Source organism: Papaver somniferum, chromosome 8, assembly GCF_003573695.1.
Source record: "Papaver somniferum cultivar HN1 chromosome 8, ASM357369v1, whole genome shotgun sequence".
In the NCBI taxonomy this organism is placed as follows: domain Eukaryota; kingdom Viridiplantae; phylum Streptophyta; class Magnoliopsida; order Ranunculales; family Papaveraceae; genus Papaver; species Papaver somniferum.
The window spans coordinates 114,886,509-114,911,738 of NC_039365.1; the positions used below are offsets into that span (position 1 = coordinate 114,886,509).

Here is a 25,230-nt window from a genome sequence, read left to right on the forward strand (position 1 = left end):
AGAGAAAGGGGACGGAGTGTTTGGGGTCGAGAGGAGAGCTCAGGAGGCGTGAATCAAAAGTTTTCAGAACTCTGTTTCTGCTACTGCACCAAGAACACGAAGAACAAAAGACCACCAGAGGCAGTCGTTTATCAACGGTGACAACGACAGCCACACGAGGGTCGCAGAGATACAACAACAACAGTTCTCTTTTGTCGTTCTTTGTAACAGTGTTTTGCAACAATTATAAACGTTGCAAACTCCCGATTTTCATCATTTTCTCCATTTCATCATTTGTACACCTACTTTGAGCAATGAAATCAACTTTTGAGCGTGTTTCCAACATCATGATGAGCTAAACCCAATCCTTGAGGCTATGGAGGAAGCCGTTGTTTCGGTAAAAGTGATATATTTCTATTAATTAATTACAACAACTCTATTATGATTTTTGCATTGAACTAAAAATTGTTTATATGATTTTGATTAGTTAGGTGTATTTTCTCTTGATAGAATATGCTTGATTTAGGGTTTTGATATTCTATGCTTGGATTAACATCTATTCTTTTGGAAATCTACATATCTAGGCAATACTATTAGAATCAATTTGAATGTTGAGTTGCATAATTATTGTTTTATTAAATCACTAATATCAACCAATGGTGGAATCCTAGCCCTATTCTCTCCATAATTTTCACAACATCTTTTTAATTTAGTTCGCTATTTTTATTTATTAAAAAAAATCTAAAAATCCGCTTTCACAAGTCTTGAAAGAATCATATTACTACAACAACTTTGAAAACACATCACCTGCCAAGTTTGTTAAGTAGGACTCTTACATCTTAGTTAAACTGTATAGGCGTTGTCTTATTAGGCTCGTACATATTTGAAAGCACTGTTCTTAGTCGAGTATGGTATAATTTGCTGGTTACATCTGTTTGCGTCTATTTTTTTTTAAGAAACAATAATAGACCAGTAGTGTGTTTATGTTCATAGACCCGAATATATAACACTTTGCATGTCTATGTACGGATCCTCATATGTTTTTTTTATACACTAGTCAGTCATCTTTGGTTACTCGCATATTTTTTTTTGTTCTCCTCTTACTTTAGATTCTGCAATGTGGGTATACTGTCCTTAGAGCCATCGTCAATCAAGCACAGGTTAGTATCATTCATACATTCGCAACACTCACACTTACTTGTTGCACACACTCAACACCCGGATTCCTTTATAACATTAAGCTGCTTGATTAACTAGCTAGATGAATGCTACTGAATATGTAATAACTTATGCTTATTTTTCTTTTAATGTAGTGCTTTCGGGAGTGACAAATAAAAGTCTCTTGTTCATACAGAACTTGGATGGACTATATCAATTCTTTTAATGTAGTGCTTTCAGGAGTGACAAATAATAGTCACTGCATTAACTGATGACTGTTAGACATGCTGGTAAAGACCCCAGATCCAATGTGAAAGCAATTAAACACCACAAACATACTGCTATAAAGACGTTCTAAGTTAACCCTGCCAAATAGGTGTCGTGTAGATAAACTAGACTTCCTGAGACATAGGTGTTTACTCTGATGCTTTCGTAGGTTTATAGTTTCTTAATTTTTTAAAATGAGGCATGCAAAAACAAATAATTAAGTTTAGATTTTGATATAGATGTCGCAAGTGACTTACTCGGATTTTTCCTGTTACCTTACCTATTTGCGCAAGATTTTAATGTGGACTGGCATAATCTTATGTATAAACCATACATATAGGTGGGAAATCAACACAACTGGCGTCAAATTAGAAGTGCATTTTATTTATTTCTTGATGCCAGTATGCAGCCGGCCTTAGCCGCGACTTCTTTTGAAATGTCTTAAAAACTTTATCTACTTGGTCATGCAGATATGTGTGGACATCCTTGACCACGACTCTCTTCCATTTTGATTTGTTTAACTTTAAAGAGTATCTCTGTGGTGTTTTTTTTGTTGCTTCACATCTCTTGCTGAATAGACGTTTCTCTTAAATTTGTTTGCACAAAATTGGTAGTGTGACAAATGGACCTCCATTATAAAGCTCTAATTTTTCAGAATGGGTGAGAAGAAATGTAGTATCGGCGGATATGCTACACTTAAGACTTTGTTTGGGGGTTTAAAATTCTTCAAAAGATAATACTTTGTCTATGTATTTTTCTAACTGTAAAATTGCTATGCATAATTTGTTGTTGATTCATAGTCTCTCTTTATGTTGTACACATCATGATTTTCAATGTGTACATAATTGTACACATGTTGATTTCTAATGTGTACATATTTATACACATATAATGCACACTTAGATGTACATATGTTGACCCTAATGCAACAGCAGAAGTAGTCGGGATATGAAACTACATGTGTACATATTAGTACACTTACAATATAAGTGTACATTATTGTACACATGTGATAGAAATTACATGTGTACATAATAGCGCACTTGTAATACAAGTTTACATTGTTGTGCACTTTTTAATACAGGTGTACACTGTTGTGCACATGTGACAAAATCACAAGATGGTGGACATATATCGCATAAGCTTATGTATGTATTAGTTTCTAGTTAGTATTAGGGTTTTATGGAGGTAAATATATGTGTGTACTTTATAAGTTGTCAAACGTGAAATGTTTTGAACAATATAGATTCATTTGTGAGGTGTTTCGGAAAAGACTAGTTATTGAAGTTTTGTTGTTATCTTCTACTTGTTACAGGTAATTGATGCTTTCGATGATACGGATCTTCCTCCAAGATATGTGAATACCATAGGTTTTTCTGTAAAAGTTGGAACGCTTAATCTGGACTAGGTCGATAACTTTTGGAAGGCTTAATATGGACTGTGAATACAAAGGTCTTTCATCGTGCAATGTCTCTTGGTGGTAGTGAATTTTTAGAGGTTAGATTTTTCTTTTTGTTAACTCTGTATATTGAATATTTGTGACTTTAGTTTCCACTTTTGCTGAAAATATGTTGTCAGCAAGCAAAGGGTTGTGAGGTAGAGAAAGAGAGTTTTACTTGATAAACTTACGCGTAATACGAGTGTACAAATTGTTGCACCTCTAATACAAGTGTACATATTGGTGCACCTGTAAAAATATGAGTGCAGGTGGATTTCACTACCATTTCATCCTAGAAACAAGCCTTTTGTAGGAACTGAGATGGTGGGTTTCACTGCCATTCTCATCCTAGAAACAAGCCTATTTTACTGTTCTTTGACCAAAACAAAAATAAACATACCTATCATTCTTACTAAACTCTAAATAGCAAATATGCTTATCTTGGTGAAACAGATGAGTGTCTAGTTCTATAAGAGCTTGCAACTAGCATGATGAAGGTGCCTTTGTATTGTTCACAATAGTTAAAATAGGTTTGGGTTTCTTCGAATTTGTTCTGGGGAGTCTGATTACTTTATTTGTTATGAAGAGGGAAGAAATATTATAACTGGTTCACTGGGCTAAGATGTAAGAACCCATTTGGAAAAAAAAAAAATGCAAACACAGACTTTTCCCATGATTAGACAGAGTTAGAGCTGCAGTTATTTCTGGGGATGAACATGCTAAATTATCAGGTGCATTTGAGACACTAGCAGTATATATGCTTCCTACAACTGATGATTTCTGTATGCACAGGGATGAGCCTGATTGAGATACACCAGTGGTGAAGTCACTTCTGTAGGTGATGCAATTGAAGATATTAGTCAAGGAAAGGTTTGTTCTTTCTTAGCTCTGATCACTTACTCTTCTTACCCAAAAGTACTAGTGAAACCGTGAAAGTGATGATACCCATAACTCTTTTTCTTTTCTTTTTTGAGTAGACAGTTGCACCCATAGCTCGGAACTGATTTGATCTGGCATGATCGATTTGTCCATGATTTAATTCAAATTTTCTTTTGGCTCTATCTTGTAGATGGTCATTGTTGTTGATGAAGACAATAGAGAAACTGAAGGAGATCTAGTAATGGCAACAGAGTTGGCAAACTGGTCATTGTTGTGGATGATTCCAGTTGTATGTGGGGTACAAACTGGTGCACCTGGTCTTGTCTTTGGATTTTCTGGATTTTTGTATATGTGTGCATGTTTGTACACCAGTGTAAACTAAGATTTTTTAAAAAAATGAGAATTATATAGTTATATGAGTACTCTTTTTGTAGCTCTCGGAAAGAGCTTTTCAGAATATATAAAGTTTGCGAATTTTGGACGAATTGTTCAAAAAATAAATTGTTTTTTAATTATTTTTATATTAATGAAAAATGATGGTATATTATGAGTCACTTTGGATTAGACTGTAATTATTTGGACTAAATTATAAATCAGAAAGATTAGTTGGGTACTTTCCATATTTCAAATAAATAACGGACTAATTTGTACCTAGTTAAATGGGTCGGGACTAGCTTGTATATTGTGATGGGGTTTTGAACTAAACCGTATTTTTCCCATTTCTAAGTCTCCAACTATGGAGCCTCAATATTTCTGAAAACAATACACTACCTCTGTTCACTTTTCATTTTAGCCTAAAAATAGGTCAAATCGAAGAAGTAATAGTTACTTTTTTTCAGAAACGGAAGGAGTATATCGTATCACAACCGTTTCACAAAAAAAAATGCTACAAGTATCTTAATTTATATATCTCCGAACAGAGAGGTTGAACTGAAAAGTGGATGGAGACATCGCTTGCATCAGTACGAAAAGTGGTGGGCCTTCATATTCTTGAACTGAAAAGTGGATGGAGATATCCTTTGCATCAGTACGAAAAGTGGTGGGCCTTCATATTCTCATTCCTGCATTAGAAGCCATCACAACCTAATGCTAGAAACATTCTTGTCTATATGCCGATAGGTTCAACCGCAAAAGCAAGGAAGATGTCTATAGCATTAGTTACTGAAAATCATCAACGTTTGTTCAAAATCCGATTAGGCTATACATAGGGTAATCATGTGACAGTCTGTTTAAAGAAGTAATATGTAACCAATAAATATTCACCACGCTCACAATACTTAGTGACCATACTCAGAAAATATACCATGCAAATGTTTAGCTCACCTACATATCTATCAAGTTCTGCGACAACCTTCTCGCCTTCTTGAACAGTGTGCATTGCAAGTACCTCGGATCACCGACTTTGATCAGCATCTCTACAGCAAAACAAAACAAAAAAATCAACTTAAAAAGATCGATAACCTCCCTTCAAACAAAATAAGTGGAGAAAAAAGAATGAAATGCAACACATCGTAAGTGCAGTAGATGTTATAGCTTACGTGCAGAATTTTCGGTTGTAGGAGGTAGTCCTCTCTGATCAAATTTTAGAATGACAAAAAATATACCATAGAAACAATTCTAAATTAATCGTATGCCATCTACTCATTTTCTACTACATGTCTACATTTTTCATCACATCGAGCACCCTCATAATTACATAGCATTACAATGTTTGAGCACACTATACATATGAACCCTTTACAATCTTCTCATGACAATGCATAAAACAAACCTGATGGAAGAGAGTTATACCTTTGTGAATCCTTCCCCCGTTAACCTTTATGGTCTTATTATGCCCTTGTGGCGAATCCTTCCCCCGTTAACCTTTTCAATAAACAAAATATGATTCAATAAACCCGATAATCAAAAAAATCACCGATACTAATTTTAACCGCTCCAATTAAATAGACAAACATATGAGATTATAATTTATTTTTTCAAGTAATAATAATAACAGCATTACATGCAGTAATAGAGTGATGGTGTTGTCTCCTGCTATATACAATCAAAGGCATCGACTATGTCTTCATCCACCACTTCAAAATCCAACTTCCTTTCTTCTTTTTTGATGAGAGTCTGAACCCAAATCAGAAATTAAAAGAAAAGCAAGAAAAGAAACGACATACCACTCGCAATTTAGTGCATCAGTTTGTGGCAAACGCGAATCAGGTGTTTTTGTTGATATTGATAACGCCACAGAGTTCATCCTCGAACCTTGCAGATACGTTATTTTCATAAACAGAGATGAGTGCTCCCTTGATCAAGATAATTTCATTTTCTGTACTTTCACCACCTTTTGAATTAGATTCTCCACCTTGTTCTTTTGCAGCTCTCTCTAAATCAGGTGCCACTCCTGCAATTCCTCTCACACCTACGTTTAAAAATCCATTCCTGCAGTTCCTCTTAACAAACTTATAATTCAGCTGCAAAGGTAGGATAAGATTATGTGTGACCTGCGAAATCGACTAAGAGGTCAGCTGGGTCTACAATGACAGAAGTAAAAAATCCAAGTGAAAGACAAAATTATCCAAGGCAGCCACATTGAAGGTCCTTGGTAGATAGAGCATCCACTCTGATAAGAGTACCACCTTGTTAAACACGTGGTATAATCTGCAAGATGGTTGGTGAATGGGATATTCACTGTCCGACCATCGCTTGCTGAATGACTGTGTGATAACTAAAGAATTATAAGATACTGTAATAAGAATATGCAAGTTCTAAAGGTATCGAGCTTTTTCAGATCCAAAGGTATACAATTATAGAGATTAAATAAGGATATGCAGTACCTCAATAAAGTTTTCTTTACTAATCGAAAGCTATCGCTAATTTCATTTACTTCATAAGTAACTCAAAATCATATAGGCTTCAATGATTCATCATGTACGAATCCTGTAGCTCACTCATAGTAATAGTGGGATAGTGGAAAGCATGTCCTGCGGATTTCAGATAAAAGTTTGACTACTTCACCAGTCTTTTCCTACAAACTAAATATACATGCAAAATAAGAAACTCTTCAATTACATATCAAAATAACCATCCGTTTAAGTATTTGGGATAAACACAAAACAGTTGTATCCATAAGATAGTTATTCCGTAAAAAATAACTCAAATCATGTATGAAGCTGAAAAGTACTGCACAAAGTTCAAACTGACAAAGCTGACTGTATATAAAATAGCATAGTATAGCAAATTGGCAATTACAACTAATTCCTCCAAACGTACACATCATAAGCTTAATTACCAGAGGCGACAAATTAAAGAATTATCAAAGCACCGTCCTCATTGCTCCTTGCTGCGTAGTCTGCATCACTAAAACTAATTTAAGAAAACTCAAAAACTCAAACCAGAGTAAATTAACTAACATGTCGAAAAAATAATACATAAGTGAAGGCATTGCTCAAGCAAAATTCTGGTAGAGACACTACTCCAGCCTTTAACACCGCCACTCAAGAATCAAGATGCCCTGATTGTTGCTTGGTAAATGACTACCTGAAAGCTTGTCATAACTTCTACTGTCCAAGCAAGAACATTACCACTACATTACCACTATATTGTTGTACTATGTCATTAACACTACTACAAATGGAAAATTAGTCGAAATCACTATTTAAAACATCCAAATACAAAGAAAGCAAAATACGTGCAAATCTACCCCTTTAAACATGAATGATCCTTGCACATTCAGTACTTCTGAAATCCAAAGATGGTTTTTTCTTCATTGATGTTTCCAGCTGACACTTATTGAACTCAGTCAAGGTTGCTGATCTAGATAATTTTCCCTCCGATGTAACAAACTCTGAATTGCACTCATATTGCTCTTGTGCAATGCTTCCCTCTGATATACACCATAATGTATTTGATTTACATACTTTGCAAAACCACAAATTGGATCTGAACTATTTGAGAGTTCAGAATGTGGTTTCCTGCACAGTAAGGCAGTTGTACAATATTGATAATTTAGAGAGCATACTTATTGTGTTAGAACACCCAATAGCAATACAGTTGATGGTGTATGTGGTTTAACTGTACTTGGGTTAGTAGTCATATATCTAATTACTCTGGTGTGTAAGTTAGATATATAAAGACTAATCCAGTTCAGTTATAATTTAATTAATAGTTTCACATGAGGTTCATCACAGAGACGTCTATTTCCATCATTGTTTTGATGAATGAGCTTATGGAATTGGAAGTCCCTGATAGACATAAGAAAAAGTCAGTGAATATGCAATTTCACATTGTAATGGTCGTAGACAAATAATCTTATCATGTATTTAATTTTGAAATTAACTTATCGTGCATTTAGATGGTGGAATTGTAAGTCACTTTCTTGTAGAGCAGGAGTAACTTGATGGCGGCAAACTCACAATGAGGAAAGAACCACACTGTTATGCAGAAACTCAAAGTTTAATGGATGTTTATACCTTGTGCTGAAGCAAAATTAATTAGAAAGATATATCGGGATTGCAAAATCCAATTCAAATTTATACCTTCTATCCGACATCAATGAATTTTCAAGAATAATGCAAACATTCTAAGTGGTCCGCCAGTAACTAAAATTTGTATCTTCTATAAGAAATCAAAATTTTCAAGAATAATTGCAAACATTCTAAGTGGTCTGCTAGTAGCTACGAAAATGTGCCTGGGGCTTCAGTTCTATTATAAATTGACCACGGTTCAGTTAGGGTTGGTTTGTAGAAAACATAATTCAATGGCGTGTTGCCATTACCTGCATATCTCAACCCATTTCTAAGCAACTTTCGAAATTAAATCAAAATTTTCAAGAATAATTGCAAACATTCTAACTGGTCCGCTAGTAACTACGAAAATGTGCCTGGGGTTTCACTTCTATTATAAAATTGACCATGGTTCAGTTCGGGTTGGTTTGTAAAAAATATAATTCAATAGCATGTTGCCGTTACCTGCATATCTCAACCCATTTCTAAGCAACTTTCAAAATTTGCAGAAAACTATATGAACTTATATGTTTAGCAAATGGATGTTGAATATCTAGGTATATGTTTAGCAAATGGATGTTGAATATCTAGGTATAATTAAGCATAAGTAGATGCAGTGTTGCATTGAAAATGTGTCTTTCAATCAAATAGATTGCCTACACCAATGTTTGGGAACTGACTCTACTTCAGAAAGTGGTTGCATAGCTGATTAATGAGATAAACGTGATGAGAGAATTACCTCCATCTTTCATTGTATCACCAAAAGAGCTATTAAGAAATGTTTCTGTAAACAACAACACATATAGCTGATGCTACTATTGATTCCAGTAAACAGCAACTTGAAGAACTTATGCATGCACTGAAAGGTATTTAGATAAAAATAGATGGAGCCTTGAAAGGCAAAGACTGCTCAATTAATAGTATGTTTGGAGCCACACAGATGACAATGAGTGTATGGGGCAGTTCTAATATTATTTGTTCATGCACGGGATGCAAATATATGTCTTTCAAGGCTTCTTGTCTCTATATAATTGGCTTCTATATAGTTAATATCCAAAATAATTTAAGAAGTGAATTAATTAAGGACATACCTTGGGATTTATGACGACTGATTCTCCATGACCCAAGTTACTGATCTAAGGCAAGGAAGAGCAACATCTATCCATGCCAATGCACTTTTCAGTTGAATTAGCATGAAAATGATTCTGCAAATATGATAGGGTAAACAACAATTATATGTATATCTAAATCTTCTATTGAAAGATCACAATGCTGTCAAATTTAAATCTGAATTTCATAGTTACATATCCATAGCTTGGCCACTGACGAAAGCAATGATAAAATTTAATCAATCTTTACAACAACCATGCATTGAGAGTGAAATTTATACAGACGGATTGTACTTCCATTTAACAGTTCGTAGAAAAAAACGTCCCTAGATTTGTAATTCACCATGATCTTGTTATTCTAAACCATAATAGTTCGTAGAACAAAACGTCCCTAGCTTTGTAATTCACCATGATCTTGTGATTCTAAACCATAAACTGCCATTAAACCATTGAACAGAAAAGAATCAAAATTTATGAACATAAAAGCATTGAGCGATCAAGTAAGCAGTAATGGCTCCGTGACTGGATATTACAGAAAAAGGTTTCATCTTTAATTAGTACTCAATGAAGTTTAAGAAAACCCATGTAACAAAATTTGTATCTACATAAAGGTGAAAAAAAAGTGTGGAAAAGAAAACACCTGTTTTACTTATCCTCCATGTTCCTTAGATCTCAAGTGCAAGCCAAAATCCACATCAAAAACTAATATTAAATAAATCTCAAAATAAAAAACAACCAGAAAACCAAAAAAAACAATATCATAACCAAAACATACCTACATTGTCGAAGAAAAAAGAGAGAGGAAGCAATAAGAAATAACAACATCATGTCCGACACCCTAATTTCTGTTTGGGAAACCATTACCCACAAAAATAAAAATAAAAAATTGAAATCGTAAAAAGTAAGAACATCCAGGAGAAACCAAAAGAAAATTAAAAGTATAACAAACTGAGAAATAAGAGAAAGACTGTAATTACCTGCTCTGCTGGTGTTGTTCAAAGATTAGGGCTTGGAAACAGAGAAGAAACACCGAAATAAGTATACAAAGAATATTAGAACGTAATTTAAATGAGACGATGATTATGAAATCTTAATAATAATAAAGTCGATTACAAAGCTTTGTGCGGCAACCTAGTGTAGATGGTGGATTTTTAACAAAGGACAAAAATCGTAAAATCATGAGGCATGTTTTTGACACGTCTTTCAAGCATGTAACGATTCATATTTTACGAAGCCATGATGAATATTTTTCGAAAAGCCTGCACCAGCTGAGCGTTCGATCCCTGTCATTTCGTCGTGACCTCTATGCAGAATAAAGTATTTGGGCGGTTCTCCGTAGATTGAGCTTAACGCCTTCAGGACGTCGGTGATACTCATTGTTTCCTGACTGCAGGAGAGAGACCCACCTCCACATAGAAGAATAGTTGGGCGGCGGACGCCTTCAGGACGTCGGTGACACTCACCGTTCCCTGATTATGTGGAGAGACTGTGCATAGATTCAGGCGGTTCTCCGTAGATTGAGAACATTAACGCCTTCAGGTCGTAAACAACATCGTGACTCCCTGACTATGCACCATTCAGAATAGATGTGACTCTTTAACTGGCTAATATCTTTTCTGCAATAGATTAATCCTTCCGTGACATTTACTACTGAATTCCCAGAATAATCTATTATTGCTCCTATTCCATGGTCGAATCTACGGCCTGATCCCATGGAATGGCAATAACAATTGCTCATATTCCATGGTCGAATCCACGGCTTGATCCCATGGAATGGCAATAACAATTGCTCCTATTCCATGGTCGAATCCACGGCCTGATCCCATGGAATGGCAATAACAATTGCTTCTATGATAGAATCCACGGCTTGATCTCATAGAATGACAATAAAACAACTGTGCTATCTCATTACTCCGGTTTCATGAACGAATCCACTGATCTCATTAAATGGTAATAGATAATCTTAATTACTCAGATTCGATGGTCGAATCCACGATCCCAAAGGATGGTAATGCTTGTTTTATTATTCTGAATTCGTAGTCGAATCCACAGCTGATCCTGCGAATTAATAATGAACAACTATTCATTTTTATTACTCAGTTTCATGAATTATTCTCCACTGAATTCATAGATTAGTAATAAATACTCAACAACCGGGCATCTGGACCATCACTGAGTAAGCCCCACAAAAATGGTGCGAGTATACTCGACAATGATGCACGACTGAGCACCCGGATGCCCGAACGAGTGTCCAAAAATATGAAATAATGAGGAATCCTTCGCAAAACAGGAGAAAACAATAAATATTAATAAAATAATAAGAGGCGCCCAAGGTCGGGCCCGCACCTCACAATCCTTAGCTTTTTATAATTATTATTCCCTAATCTCACGAAACTCCTCCGTTTCAATAAAAACTCGTGGATTCTCCATAACTTCAAGGATTCATGAAAAATAATAAAATAGGGAAAGGTGTACGGGACCGGGCAACCTAGCCATCCGGCCATGCCCTAGCCATGGTCGGTCCCACACCTTGCAATCCCTAATCTTGCATAATTATTATTTTCCTCAATTCATGAAACTCCTGGGTTTGAGAAAAATTCATGATTTCTCCATATTTTCTCAAATATTGCTCAAATCACGAAAAACCAAAAGCCAACATAGTCACACGACTGGATAGACTCTCACGACAATTTTAAATATTAAAACAGTTTTATTTTAATATTTTCAAAATATTGATGAATTGAGCATACATGCTAATTCCAACAAAAATCGAGAATTCTCAGTCAAGATGAAACTCTTCTGAAAATTCACGATATTGGTCGAACGCGTATCAGAAAATACTGAAACCCTCAGTATGGAAACACGTACACCACGGCAACACGTGCACGCCTTCATGACCGACCAGGGTCATTCCTAGGGATTGCACAAGGCCAGTCCCACACGTTTTCATAATTTTGACCTAATTTGCTCAATTGCTCATACTGGGCCCGAACTCTCTCCAACCAACTGGGAGATTCTCTAAATGACCAACAACTGGTCCTGTGACCACCAAGAGTAGGTCCCATGCTCTCTTGGTCGGTCCTCATCTCTCATACCTGGGTTTTATCACCTAATGTTGAATCCAGCAATATTTCAATAAATGATGAAACCTGGATTTAATCATCGTTCTTTCACCAACCCTCAAAATGAGAACTCTGGTGCGTGCTCACTCGAGCACTGGGCACCCATGGACGCTCATCATCACATGTGGTCGGTCCCTCCTCACTCATGACTAATTTTCAGCAATTCACCAATTGATGAAAGATTGATAAAAATTAGGGTTTCGAACAAACGCTCCACGAATCACCATTCAGACCAAGTTCAAACACAAAATAATGTTGATTCAGCAATCAACATCCAAATTAATAATATTCGGTAATTCACCAATATTTTTGATTAATATTTTATTGGATCACGACACCAGTAAATAATTCGTCGAATTGAGCAATACTTGCTCAGTTGCTCGAATATTGATCCAACTATCAATGTTCAGTAATTCATCAGTAGTTTGTCGAATTGAGCAACACTTGCTCAATTGCACGTCAAATTATCAATATTCATTATTTTGTTGAATTGAGCAACACTTGCTCAGTTGCACACCAAAATTATCAAATTCGTCGAATTGAGCAACACTTGCTCAATTGCTCGACAAACTCTCAATATTCAGCAATTCGTCGAGTTGAGCAATACTTGCTCAGTCGCTCTAGTCAGTAATTCATTGACATCTCAGAGAACTACATGTTCAATCCATGAATCACTGAGCATTCACCACTTATGCTCGATTCAACAAAACTAGACTCACAGTCTAAATCAGTCAACAACTGACTAACTAATACACGTCTGCCTTGCAGACTCCACGATTCGTGAAATATCAATCACGTCACAAATGAGGGGATATCACTTAGGGTTTTGGTCTGGCGATCTACGGCACGTGGATTCATCCACAACGAGAAATGTGCGTAAGTCGTGTAAACGGTTGAAGGAGTTAGCAAAGTAGTGGGTGCACGATCAGTCAAGTCTCCGCACGACATGGAACTGACTTTACCATGATCTCCCACTTTCTCACTCTTTCACTCAAGAAACCGTCACACTTACAGGGATCAGTGGTACATCATTCTTGCAATAAAAATAAGTTTAAATCGAGGACATCGGGATATCATCAATAATCGATTATCATCATTATCCGTCAACAACTCGATATAAACTTATTCACAGAACTCAACTTCAACAGTTCAACAATATTGCATAAACCTTCAACACACCCACAATCCTTGATCATCACTGATCCCACACAACTCTCAACTTACCTCCTACAGATCAACCCATCTCCCTCTTTGCGACCGAATTGACTCTGGAACGGCCATTGTCTTGGTTTAGGCCAAAGTCATACAGATTGATTTCCCAAATCTAAGCACCCCCTTTGCAGCGGTGCATCTGTGTGAGGTTCAGCAGTTCGCTCGGTTGAGGAGTCTCGACAGCACGCTCGACTCTCCACTTTCCTAGAAAACTAGCAAACCGTTTTTCCACATCTACAGATTGGAGACCACAGTGGGAGAATAATCTCTCGGTTGCAATCTCACATTTTCGCAAAATGGTTGATCTTAGGTCAGGTTAAGTTACAAATCCTAACGCAAACACCGCTAGCACTAGCAACAACGGTGGTATTCCAGAAACCATTCCTGCTTACAACATTAGTGGTGATAATACTCCTCCTCACACCAACAACGAAAATTAACCTCTCTTCGGCCGACGTCCTGAGGAAGTCAGAGAGAATCCACCTACCGTAGCTGATCTCATGAAGGTGCAAGGGACTCTCACCAAAAATCAGATTGACATAGCCACCACTCAGAAAGAGCTGTGCAATTATCTCAAAACTTCCACTGACAAGATGTCAGGGAAAGCTCAGGAGAAAGGAAAATCCAAAGAAACATCTCCGGTCGCTGGTCCTGAAGTCATTCTGATCCATGTAGTAGATGATGATAAAGTCCACAAGGCTGCAGATAACCCGCCAACAAAGAAACCTGCAGGCTTCATCACTCGTGAGGACATAAAACGCTTCACGTGGGATCGATGAAAAGACAAGACACCATCTGTCCACCGTCATCAACCTCCATATCCTGCCGCTACTCAAATAATTCCTCTCCCAAAAAGCTACACTTCCCCAATGTCCACACTATACAACTGAACAGGGAGCGCTCGAGAACACGTGATTCATGGAGGCACCAGGAGAGCATGAACACAGCGGAACGATCCCAATCTACAAAGCCTTGCTGGGGAATCTGCGATTCCACACTTTCTCAGAACTCCATGGAGCAGCCAAGCAATCATCAATGCTTTACTAGAAAGAGCAAAGTCTGCAAGGTAGAGGAATCTCGAAGCATTCGACGCCTAGTCAACAATCAGTACAATTTCCAGCCTTCCACAAATGTTGTTGCAGAAAGGAGCAAACAGAAAGTCGAATCACAACGCAAGCATGCTTCTCTAGATCCTCCGAAATCACCAAAAAAGAGGTAGTCAAATCCGGGATGCACAAGCTCCAACTCAAAATGCAGATCCAGCAGAACCTGATTTCCCTTTCTCCATCGAAGAGGTGATCGAACTACTGGATGTTTGGATCCATGATGGTGCAATCAAGCCGCCATATTTCAGAAAAGAACCAACTGAAGAAGAAATGGAGAACCCTCGCTACTGTTGTTTCCATAGGTTCGTCAATCATCCCACCAGCGACTGCAGGATCTTGAAGCGCATATTCAAGGAAAAAGTCGGATCTGGGGAAATTAACTTGGGGACTGAAAGAGTACAAAGAGACCCTATTCCAGTCAGAACTTTCACAATCTCCGAATAACCAGTCAAAGAAGCAGTTCAGTCATGCATGTATGCGAATTGCTTTATCTGTCAAAGGCTCAAAAGGGAGACATGTTCACGGCTTTGAACCATATTCTAGAAGTGCCTCCAGAACCTCCCTCCACAGACAAGGAGATGCATGACTGGGGACTTCTTACCACATTCCATCTTAGAGGAAATGAATTCAGAAGAATGTTGATCGATGCTGACACCGCCATCAACATCATTTCACTGAAATCCCTCAGAGTCACAGGCATCAGTCGACAAGAAGCTACTCATGCACCCATCTCAATCAGAGACCATGAAGGAACGCTCAGAGATGCTTATGTCTACATCACTCTCAAGGTGAAAATACGTTCAACCTGAACATATAACAAGTTTCACATAATCAGAAAAATCCAAGATATGACGTGATAGCATGGACCCATGCTGAAAACATGACTACAAACAAAGCGTCTTTTGTTGCACATCTCTCCAACAAAGAAAGTTCTGATCCATAAGATTTGGCGGACGTTCCATCATCAGAGCACTTGGAGGAAATTCGAACTCTGACGAGGTTGAAACAATAACCTGCAAAAGATACATAGAAATTTATCAAGAGGTTTCGCATTCAGGCAAGTCTCATTCCTTCCATGTCTATGTCTTTCATTCCCTCACATGTTATTCTAGCATGGGGACTCAATTCAGCTAGCATCTCTGCTATTAAGAGTGGGTAATCTCACTCCAGTAATATTTTACCAAGTGGTTGAACCTGACACCGCTTCGAATCGAGCATCTCACCGTGACATTCACCACTGAGAGATGATGGAAGCATGGCAAAGAGCACTTTGGGAATTTCTCCATAGACTTACAGGAATGTCCACGAGTGCCACAAAATCAGAAATCTCTGATGTATGCACAAGTGTTGAATGCCTCGCAGCGGAATGCTGAATCGACAGAAGATACACGGAGCCGAGACGATCAAGCATAATACATTCGACGCTTCAGCGCTCAATCACATAAGAAGCCTTCGAATTATACTCCCAATCAAAGAGTACACCTTCAATAATAACGCCTCTAGATTCATCACAATATCTCGACGTGACACACCGGTTCAACACCGACACGATCAAAGTATAGCTGAATTATAATCGATAAGCCTTCACTATCCCATAATAAGACTTCTGAAGTAGATGCAACACCGTTCATCAATGGATGCTACAAACTCCTTCAACTATGCTAAGTGAATGAGGGATGCAGGACTTGATTTTATTGGAAATATCAATTCAATATATTTCAAAAAATGTTATCCACATAACAAATCATTGCAACCTAATGTGATTCCATGAAACGTCGTCAAACAGAACCTCTCTACATCAAAAGCCCCTGCACGACTGGGGAACTTCCTCTCTTCACCAATCATATCCAGAATGAAGACTGCTGCTGCTATCTACCGCGCAACAACATCGATTCCATGACGAAGCCACTTCATAATAAAGTTATAACAGGAGGATTTGGGTTGAAATCCTAATACACCTTCATCTTAGGAATGCTCAATTCACCAATTAGTTCGTGCATGCTCACTGGACGGAAGAGCAAAGACTATCATCTTCGGTCTCTGTATCAACTCCAATCATAGTACCGGAATCAGCATGTGGAGGAACTCTATTCATGGTCTCAGCATCAACAAGAAGTTATGGAGAACTTCCAATTGTAATCTCAACATCACTCTCGGGCGCAACATCCGGCTTCATCAACTATCCATTCTCTATGGATCATACTTCTTCAAGCCCTAATGATTCATATCAAGATGTTTAAACATGAAAACATGCTAACATGAACGTCTTCCCAAAGCTTGCCCGGCAGACGGGCACAAAACCAAAATCTTCTACAAGATGTTCTCATCGCCTCTACAAGTGAGATACGACATGCTCCAGGCCATGGGTTTACAAAAGCCTACCAATGGGTGAGGAATGGGACAATACTTCCTCAATGAAATATGTTCGTCTATGTTTCTCCTACAACATACCAAAAGGGAGCATCAATCGGGCATACGAGCTGAAAGATATGGCCTTTACCGTCAGGTCTACGACATCTGAAAATTTTGTACGGGATTACAAATTACAAATGTGCACGCTTAGTTGGCTGACCTATGCAACTCCAAATTGAGTGAATCTTTTCTCATGTGATAACTCAGTCTCTTATCTTCAAAATTTGGGGTCAAGCATCGAATTCCGACGTCGTATGAGGTTCCTACAGCTTCCAGAGCATACAAAATGCAAGCAGCAATTCTTAGACGGGATTCATAACCTCCACAGTCGATCGATGTCCACCAGATGCTTCCGCTAAATCCTTCATCAAGGTACCTCCAACTTCTACCACCTAGGTCTTTACATCAATTTTTCTACCTGGGTCCTCTATCTAGGTCTCACCAGAAGAAGGGAAAACGAAAGGGAGAGACACAAAATACTAGGGACTGACGGTCCACTGGTCAAGACGATCGATTTCACAATCCAAAACCAATCAAGAAATCAAAACCAAAATAAAACCTCGCATCTCTCAGAATTCCAAGGTTCAAGATATCATGGAAAGAAAACTAAAGAAAGTCTGCAAAATAAGATTTCTGCTTTTCTGCATCCTCCATGACTTGCAAAGCAGCTTTCTCCGCCTCCAACTTCTTGGTCATATCAACATCTTCATCCATCTTCTTCAACACGGCATCACTGGTGGTGAAATGAGTGTCACCTTCCATTGCTTTCTTGATAGCATCAATCTTTTGACGAAGCCACTTCAGATTGAAGCCAAGTTCTTCAGCTTTCTTTAAGTTGTACTCCCAATCAAAGAGTACATCCAGGGTGACAGTATTTATAGTTGTGATACAGATATCATTTATAACACGCAAGATGACTTCTACTTGCCTCGTCAAGAAATAGCTATGATCTGGATCCTTGGTAACGACGATGTGCCCATACATCTTCCACGGTTTCTTGTACATAGCAGCATATCCAATGGGAACGTTAAATCCACCAAGAAACCTGTGATATGGGAATATATCACCAAATGGAGGAGTAAAAGCAGTCCCTGTGTTGGGATACTCATGCACTATTATCCGGTTCTCAATCGCTGGAACAACGTCAGCAATCATAGGAACAAATTCGGTTGCAAAAGCTTCTTCCATTCTCGATTCGGGTTCCACCATCTCACGCACAATTGGAGTTTCAGTCACCTCCACGGCATAAAAAACAAGTGTTACATGACCTTGAGGTACAAGGATGGAGGTCTCATTATCAACGGCTCCATGGTTGCTCAAGTCATCATTGTTGGATTCCCTAACTTTAGCATTTGACACCTAATGTGAAGATTACATAGGATTAGAATGATTCAAGCGTGGAAACCCAACATAACCATAAAATCCAGCATGTAAGTGAACTAACATCATCTAAGTTCTTTACTATGCATCTAAAACATGAGCAAATAGTGTAGAAGCCATGAAACACGTTTTTCAGACAAGCTCATCTGAAGAGATTCTACACTGACCTATATTAAACGACGATCTAGGAGCAATTGGTAAGGAATTTAAGGTTGGGTCATATACCATTCTCTTCGTATGGATGTTGTCTACAACGTATCAAAATTTCATAGCAATCGTATGAACGAGCTAACATATGTGGCCAAAACATCGGACAACATGCAACCTGGAAAAGTTCTGAAGGTCTCTTGGAAGTTCACTATTTCGCCTTTTTCAGGCCCTAAAAATACTCAAAATTCAAAAAGCTTCTTCGAAAAATCTTGGAAATTTCCTGGGCTTGAAGATACATACACAGACCGCGAAAATACGACTTCGGACGAGGATTCTACAACATTTCTAGTAAAATCTGAAGTCTGAAATTTTCTGGTGACGTATTTCGGCAATGTTATCCATAAATTTACATGGATTCTCATTAATTCATTCACAAATCAAAAATTTCATGCTTCTATGAAGAAATTACAGGAGATATACTTACTAAGGGAGTCTCTAGATCATTTGAAGGCTCAGCAATACCGGGATCTCCATTGGCAACGCCGTTATCTCCATTCGGTTCGGGAATTCTCCATATTCCCATGTCCCAAAGAAGAGCACGCTTCATCAATATACTGCTTATCTACAATGATTTCTTCCCGGATTCATCAACAACAATTATTATTATTTCATTCAAGGAGATGCGCACAAAAAAGATACTTACATCGACTTCTTCATCAGTGCTGGATTCCTGAATTTTGCCCGGGAACAATTTGAAGACCATCAATTGATGAAGCAAAAGTCTGAAAAGAAATAACAAACCTTGGTCTCGTGATCCTAATTGCACGGTCAAATTCATGACACAAGGAGCGCTAACAACTCACCAAAGAAACGGCTGGGGACTGCACGTCATTTTCTAACCTCTTGTAGTCCTTAATCTGGGTTTCGCTCTCGTAGACTTTCTTCCATTTCCATGGAGTCTACATTGATCTGGGATTTCACTATACGATCATCCTGCGGTAAAGCTAATAAAATAACCAGAAGTACAACTCGGTATGAAGGATCTCTCACCATCGCTCAGAGGTCCTAGGAGTAACATTTCTTAAAGTTTCATCCGTAGAGATGTCATCCCTGGAAACGTCGTCTTTGAAAGTGTCACCATGGGAGTCAGTCATTCTTGCAAAGTGGTTGTGACAGATGCATAACATTCAGCGCATCATTCATACAAAGCGCAGGATTCAACAAAAAAATGAATCATGGAATGGAGCTGCTCACATCAGCGTCTGCAAAAATGGTAATCCCCAACTCTTACCTATTTTACGATTTCACTATACTTAAGTGATGACATGAAACTTCGAAAACTTTCTCACTCCTTCAAACCTGCGAAGACGAGCAAAACTTATCATTCTAGAGTCAACACTGACTTTTCACAAAACTATGAATAGTTCACATAATCTTTCATGTGAACATTCGCTGATTTTCTACATGTGTGCATACACTATAAAATCACCAAACTCATACATACATTAGTTCATCACATACACAATTGTTTGCTTTCAGCAATTGCTCAAAAATCATAAATTGATTTTCATAAAACCGTGAACAACCCACGTAAATTTTGTTGTGTGAACATCCACTGATTTTCCAAAATTGGACAAACTTCCATTCTATAATTGTGAAAACTCAGACATTATTTCACCATGTATAATTCTCTACTTTCAATAGTTGTTCAAAATCAAAACATTGATTTTACAGAAAATATTTTTAACGTGAAACTCACGTAAATCTGAAAAAATATATTTTGCTCCCTTGTGCGAGCATCCGTCTTTGAAACAAGAGCATATTTTCAAAAATAAAAAATTTCATGAAAGCTATAGACAAAATTTTATATCATTATACTCAGGTATATTTTGTTTGTTTCTTAAACTAACGAACGAACGTCTGTTCCTAAAACAAGGATTTCCTTTTTTTGGCGGAGCCCATAAACGCTATACTGACCAAAACTGGACTTTCAACAGACCAAATCAGCGATGCTTCATCTCTGTGCTCACGGAATCACACTCTATCATACCATTAGGGTCCTCACCCAAACATTTGCTCGTACATGACACCATTGGAGCAAATCGAGGATTCTGACGATACCTTTGTATACCGAGTTCAACCACTGATCTCGTCGACTGAAAATCACCATTCAATGCTTACTGCGGAACATGATTGTTCCTCACTAAGCAGGGGACTTAATGTAGATGGTGGATTTTCAACAAAGGGCAAAAATCGTAAAATCATGAGGCATGTTTTTGACACGCCTTTCAGGCATGCAACGATTCATATTTTACGAAGCCATGATGAATATGTTTTCGAAAAGCCTCCACCAGCTGAGCGTTCGATCCCTGGCATTTCGTCGTGACCTCTACGCTAAATAAAGTATTTGGGAGGTTATCTGTAGATTGAGAGCTTAACGCCTTCAGAACGTCGGTGATACTCATTGTTACCTGACTGCAGGAGAGAGACCCACCTCCACATAGAAGACTAGTTGGGCGGCGGACGCCTTCAGGACGTCGGTGACACTCACCGTTCCCTAATTATGTGGAGAGACTGCGCATAGATTCAGGCGGTTCTCCATAGATTGAGAACACTAATGCCTTCAGGTCGTAAACAACATCGTGACTCCCTGACTATGCACCATTCATAATAGATGTGACGCTTTAACTGACTAATATCTTTTCTGCAATAGATTAATCCTGCCGTGACATTCACTACTGAGTTCCCATAATATCTATTATTACGCCTATTCCATGGTCGAATCCACGGCTTGATCCCATGGAATGGCAATAAAAATTGCTCCTATTCCGTGGTCGAATCCACGGCCTGATCCCATGGAATGGCAATGACAATTGCTTCGATTCTATGATCGAATCCACGGCTTGATCTCATAGAATGATAATAAAACAACTGTGCTATCTCATTACTCCGATTTCATGATCGAATCCACTGATCTCATTAAATGGTAATAGATAATCTTAATCACTCTGATTCCATGGTCGAATCCATGATCCCAAAGGATGGTAATGCTTGTTTTATTATTCTGAATTCGTAGTCGAATCCACCGCTGATCATGCGAATTAATAATGAACAACTATTCATTTTTATTACTCAGTTTCATGAATTATTCTCAACTGAATTCATAGATTAGTAATAAATACTCAACAACCGGGCATCTGGACCATCACTGAGTAAGCCCCACAAAAATGGTGCGAGTGTACTCGACAATGATGCACGACTGAGCACCCGGATGCCCGAACGAGTGTCCAAAAATATGAAATAATGAGGAATCCTTCGCAAAACAGGAGAAAACAATAAATATTAATAAAATAATAAGAGGCGCCCAAGGTCGGGCCCACCAGCCGGCCGGCCGTGCCCTAGCCATGGTCGGTCCGTGCCTCTCCCATTATTTTCCTTATTTTTTGTTATTTCGTGAACTCACGAAAACTCCTTGGTTTTAGCAACTTTCCTTGTTTTTGCAAAACCCGTGAATTCTCCATAACTTCGTGGATTCACGAAAATATTATAAAATAAGGAGAGGTGTGCGGGACCGGGCAACCTAGGCCGGCCATGCCTAACCGTGGGGTCCCACACCTCACAATCCTTAGCTTTTTATAATTATTATTCCCTAATCTCACGAAACTCCTCCGTTTCAACAAAACTCGTGGATTCTCCATAACTTCAAGGATTCTCCATAACTTCAAGGATTCATGAAAAATAATAAAATAGGGAAAGGTGTGCGGACCGGGCAACCTAGCCGGCCGGCCATGCCCTAGCCATGGTCGGTCCCACACCTTGCAATCCCTAATCTTGCATAATTATTATTTTCCTTAATTCATGAAACTCCTGGGTTTGAGCAAAATTCATGATTTCTCCATATTTTCTCGAATATTGCTCAAATCACGAAAAACCAAAAGCCAACATAGTCACACGACTGGCTAGCCTCTCACGAAATTTTAAATATTAAAACACTTTTATTTTAATATTTCAAAATATTGATGAATTGAGCATACATGCTCATTCCAACAAAAATCGAGAATTCTCAGTCAAGATGAAACTCTTCTGAAAATTCACTATTGCTCGAACGCGCATCAGAAAATACTGAAACCTCAGTATGGAAACACGGACACCACGAAACACGTGCAGCCTTCATGACCGACCAGGGTCATTCCTAGGTTTCACAAGCCGGTCCACAGTTTTCATAATTCTGACCTAATTTGCTCAATTGCTCATACTGGGCCCGAACTCTCTCCAACCAACTGGGGGATTCTCCAAATGACCAACAACTGGTCCCGTGACCACCAAGAGCCGGTCCCATGCTCTCTTGGTCGGTCCTCATCTCTCATACCTAGGTTTTATCACCTAATGGAATCCAGCAATATTTCAATAAATGATGAAACCTGCATTTAATCATCGTTCTTTCACCAACCCTCATACTGAGAACCCTGGTGCGTGCTCACTCGAGCACTGGGCACCCATGGACGCTCATCATCCCATGTGGTCGGTCCCTCCTCACTCATGACCAATTTTCAGCAATTCACCAATTGATGAAGGATTGATAAAAATTAGGGTTTCGAACAAACGCTCCACGAATCACCATTCTGAGCAAGTTCAAACACAAAATAATGTTGATTCAGCAATCAACATCCAAATTAATAATATTCAGTAATTCACCAATATTTTTGATTAATATTTTATTGGGTCACGGTACCAGTAAATAATTCGTCGAATTGAGCAATACTTGCTCAGTTGCTCGAATATTGATCCAACCATCAATGTTCAGTAATTCATCAGTAGTTTGTCGGATTGAGCGACACTTGCTCAATTGCACGTCAAATTATCAATATTCAGTATTTTGTAGAATTGAGCAACACTTGCTCAGTTGCACGCCAAAATTATCAAATTCGTCGAATTGAGCAATACTTGCTCAATTGCTCGACAAACTCTCAATATTCAGCAATTCGTCGAGTTCCGCAATACTTGCTCAATTGCTCGACAAACTCTCAATATTCAGCAATTCGTCGAGTTGAGAAATACTTGCTCAGTCGCTCTAGTCAGTAATTCATTGACATCTCAGAGAACTACATGTTCAATCCATGAATCACTGAGCATTCACCACTAATGCTCGATTCAACAAAACTAGACTCACAGTCTAAATCAGTTAACAACTGACTAACTAATACACGTCTGCCTTGCAGACTCCACGATTCGTGAAATATCAATCACGTCACAAATGGGGGGATATCACTTAGGGTTTTGGTCTGGCGGTCTACGGCACGTGGATTCATCCACAACGAGAAATGTGCGTAAGTCATGTAAACGGTTGAAGGAGTTAGCAAAGTAGTGGGTGCACGATCAGTCAAGTCTCCGCATGACATGGAACTGACTTTACCACGATCTCCCACTTTCCCACTCTTTCACTCAAGAAACCCTCACACTTATAGGGATCAGTGGTACATCATTCTTGTAATAAAAATAAATTTAAATCGAGGACATCAGTATATCATCAATCATCGATTATCATCATTATTCGTCAACAACTCGATATAAACTTATTCACAGAACTCAACTTCAGTAGTTCAACAATATTGCAGAAACCTTCAACACACCCACAATCCTTGATCATCACTGATCCCACACAACTCTCAGCTTCCCTCCTACAGATCAACCCATCTCCCTCTTTGTGACTGAATTGACTCTGGAACGACCATTGTCTTGGTTTAGGCCGGAGTCATACAGATTGATTTCCCGAATCTAAGCACCCCCTTTGCAGCAGTGCATCTGTGTGAGGTTCAACAGTTCGCTCGGTTCAGGAGTCTCGACAGCACGCTCGACTCTCCACTTTCCCCATCTACACCTAACAACAAAAAATAAAATAGAAACAGTGTTGAAGAAATAAATGACGATTATGATGTAAATCAGATCAAACAGAAAAATAAGTTGAAGAAAGGAAGACTACCTGTGTTACTGTAATCAAAATCTGTGCAACCCCTTCCTCATAATCCTCGTACAAAATACTAGAAATAGTTTTTTCGAAAAATACTTTATTTTTTTCGCTAAATTTGGCATAAGATTAATTTGTTTCTCAAATTAGATTTGACCGGAATGGTAAGTACCTACATCGATTTCGGAGTTTTAGATCTGTTTCTGAAAAGGATTTTAGTCTCTAGTATTGGCATCTCATTGTTATCCTCAGAACGAAACCCAAATGGGCTCTCACCTCTCTCCTCTTCTTTCCCCCCTAAATCCATCTGATTCCTTCCTCTGCAGTGAGTTTCTAGCCATTAAGCTTTGTATTCTTCCCTTAACGGCTATTCTAACGGTCAATTTCTATCGGAGTTGTAGCTGGAATTTCTCCTAATGATCACTGCTCCCTCAATCTGATCTCTGATGACTACCTACAATCATACTTACTCTTGCAACTGCAACTGTATCAATCACAGGAACACCAATTTTATCACTCAGAACACTCACAAAACACAAATCACACAAATCACAAATATC

At 38.3% G+C, this 25,230-nt stretch overlaps 1 long non-coding RNA gene across 8 annotated transcripts; it reads right to left on the reverse strand.

Moving 5' to 3' along the window:
• Window positions 1–4,414: 4,414 nt before the first annotated feature.
• LOC113302708 lies at window positions 4,415–10,431 on the reverse strand. Of its 8 annotated transcripts, XR_003337044.1 has the most exons (5): window positions 10,301–10,431; window positions 9,306–9,419; window positions 5,887–8,142; window positions 5,513–5,584; window positions 4,415–5,136 (listed from the first exon to the last, which is right to left on the reverse strand). It is a non-coding gene; the product is annotated as an uncharacterized LOC113302708 (long non-coding RNA). The 8 variants fall into 8 exon arrangements; XR_003337043.1 differs by having other exon boundaries at window positions 5,887–9,419; XR_003337042.1 differs by lacking the exon at window positions 10,301–10,431 and having other exon boundaries at window positions 9,306–10,130.
• Between the last annotated feature and the right edge of the window lie 14,799 nt (window positions 10,432–25,230).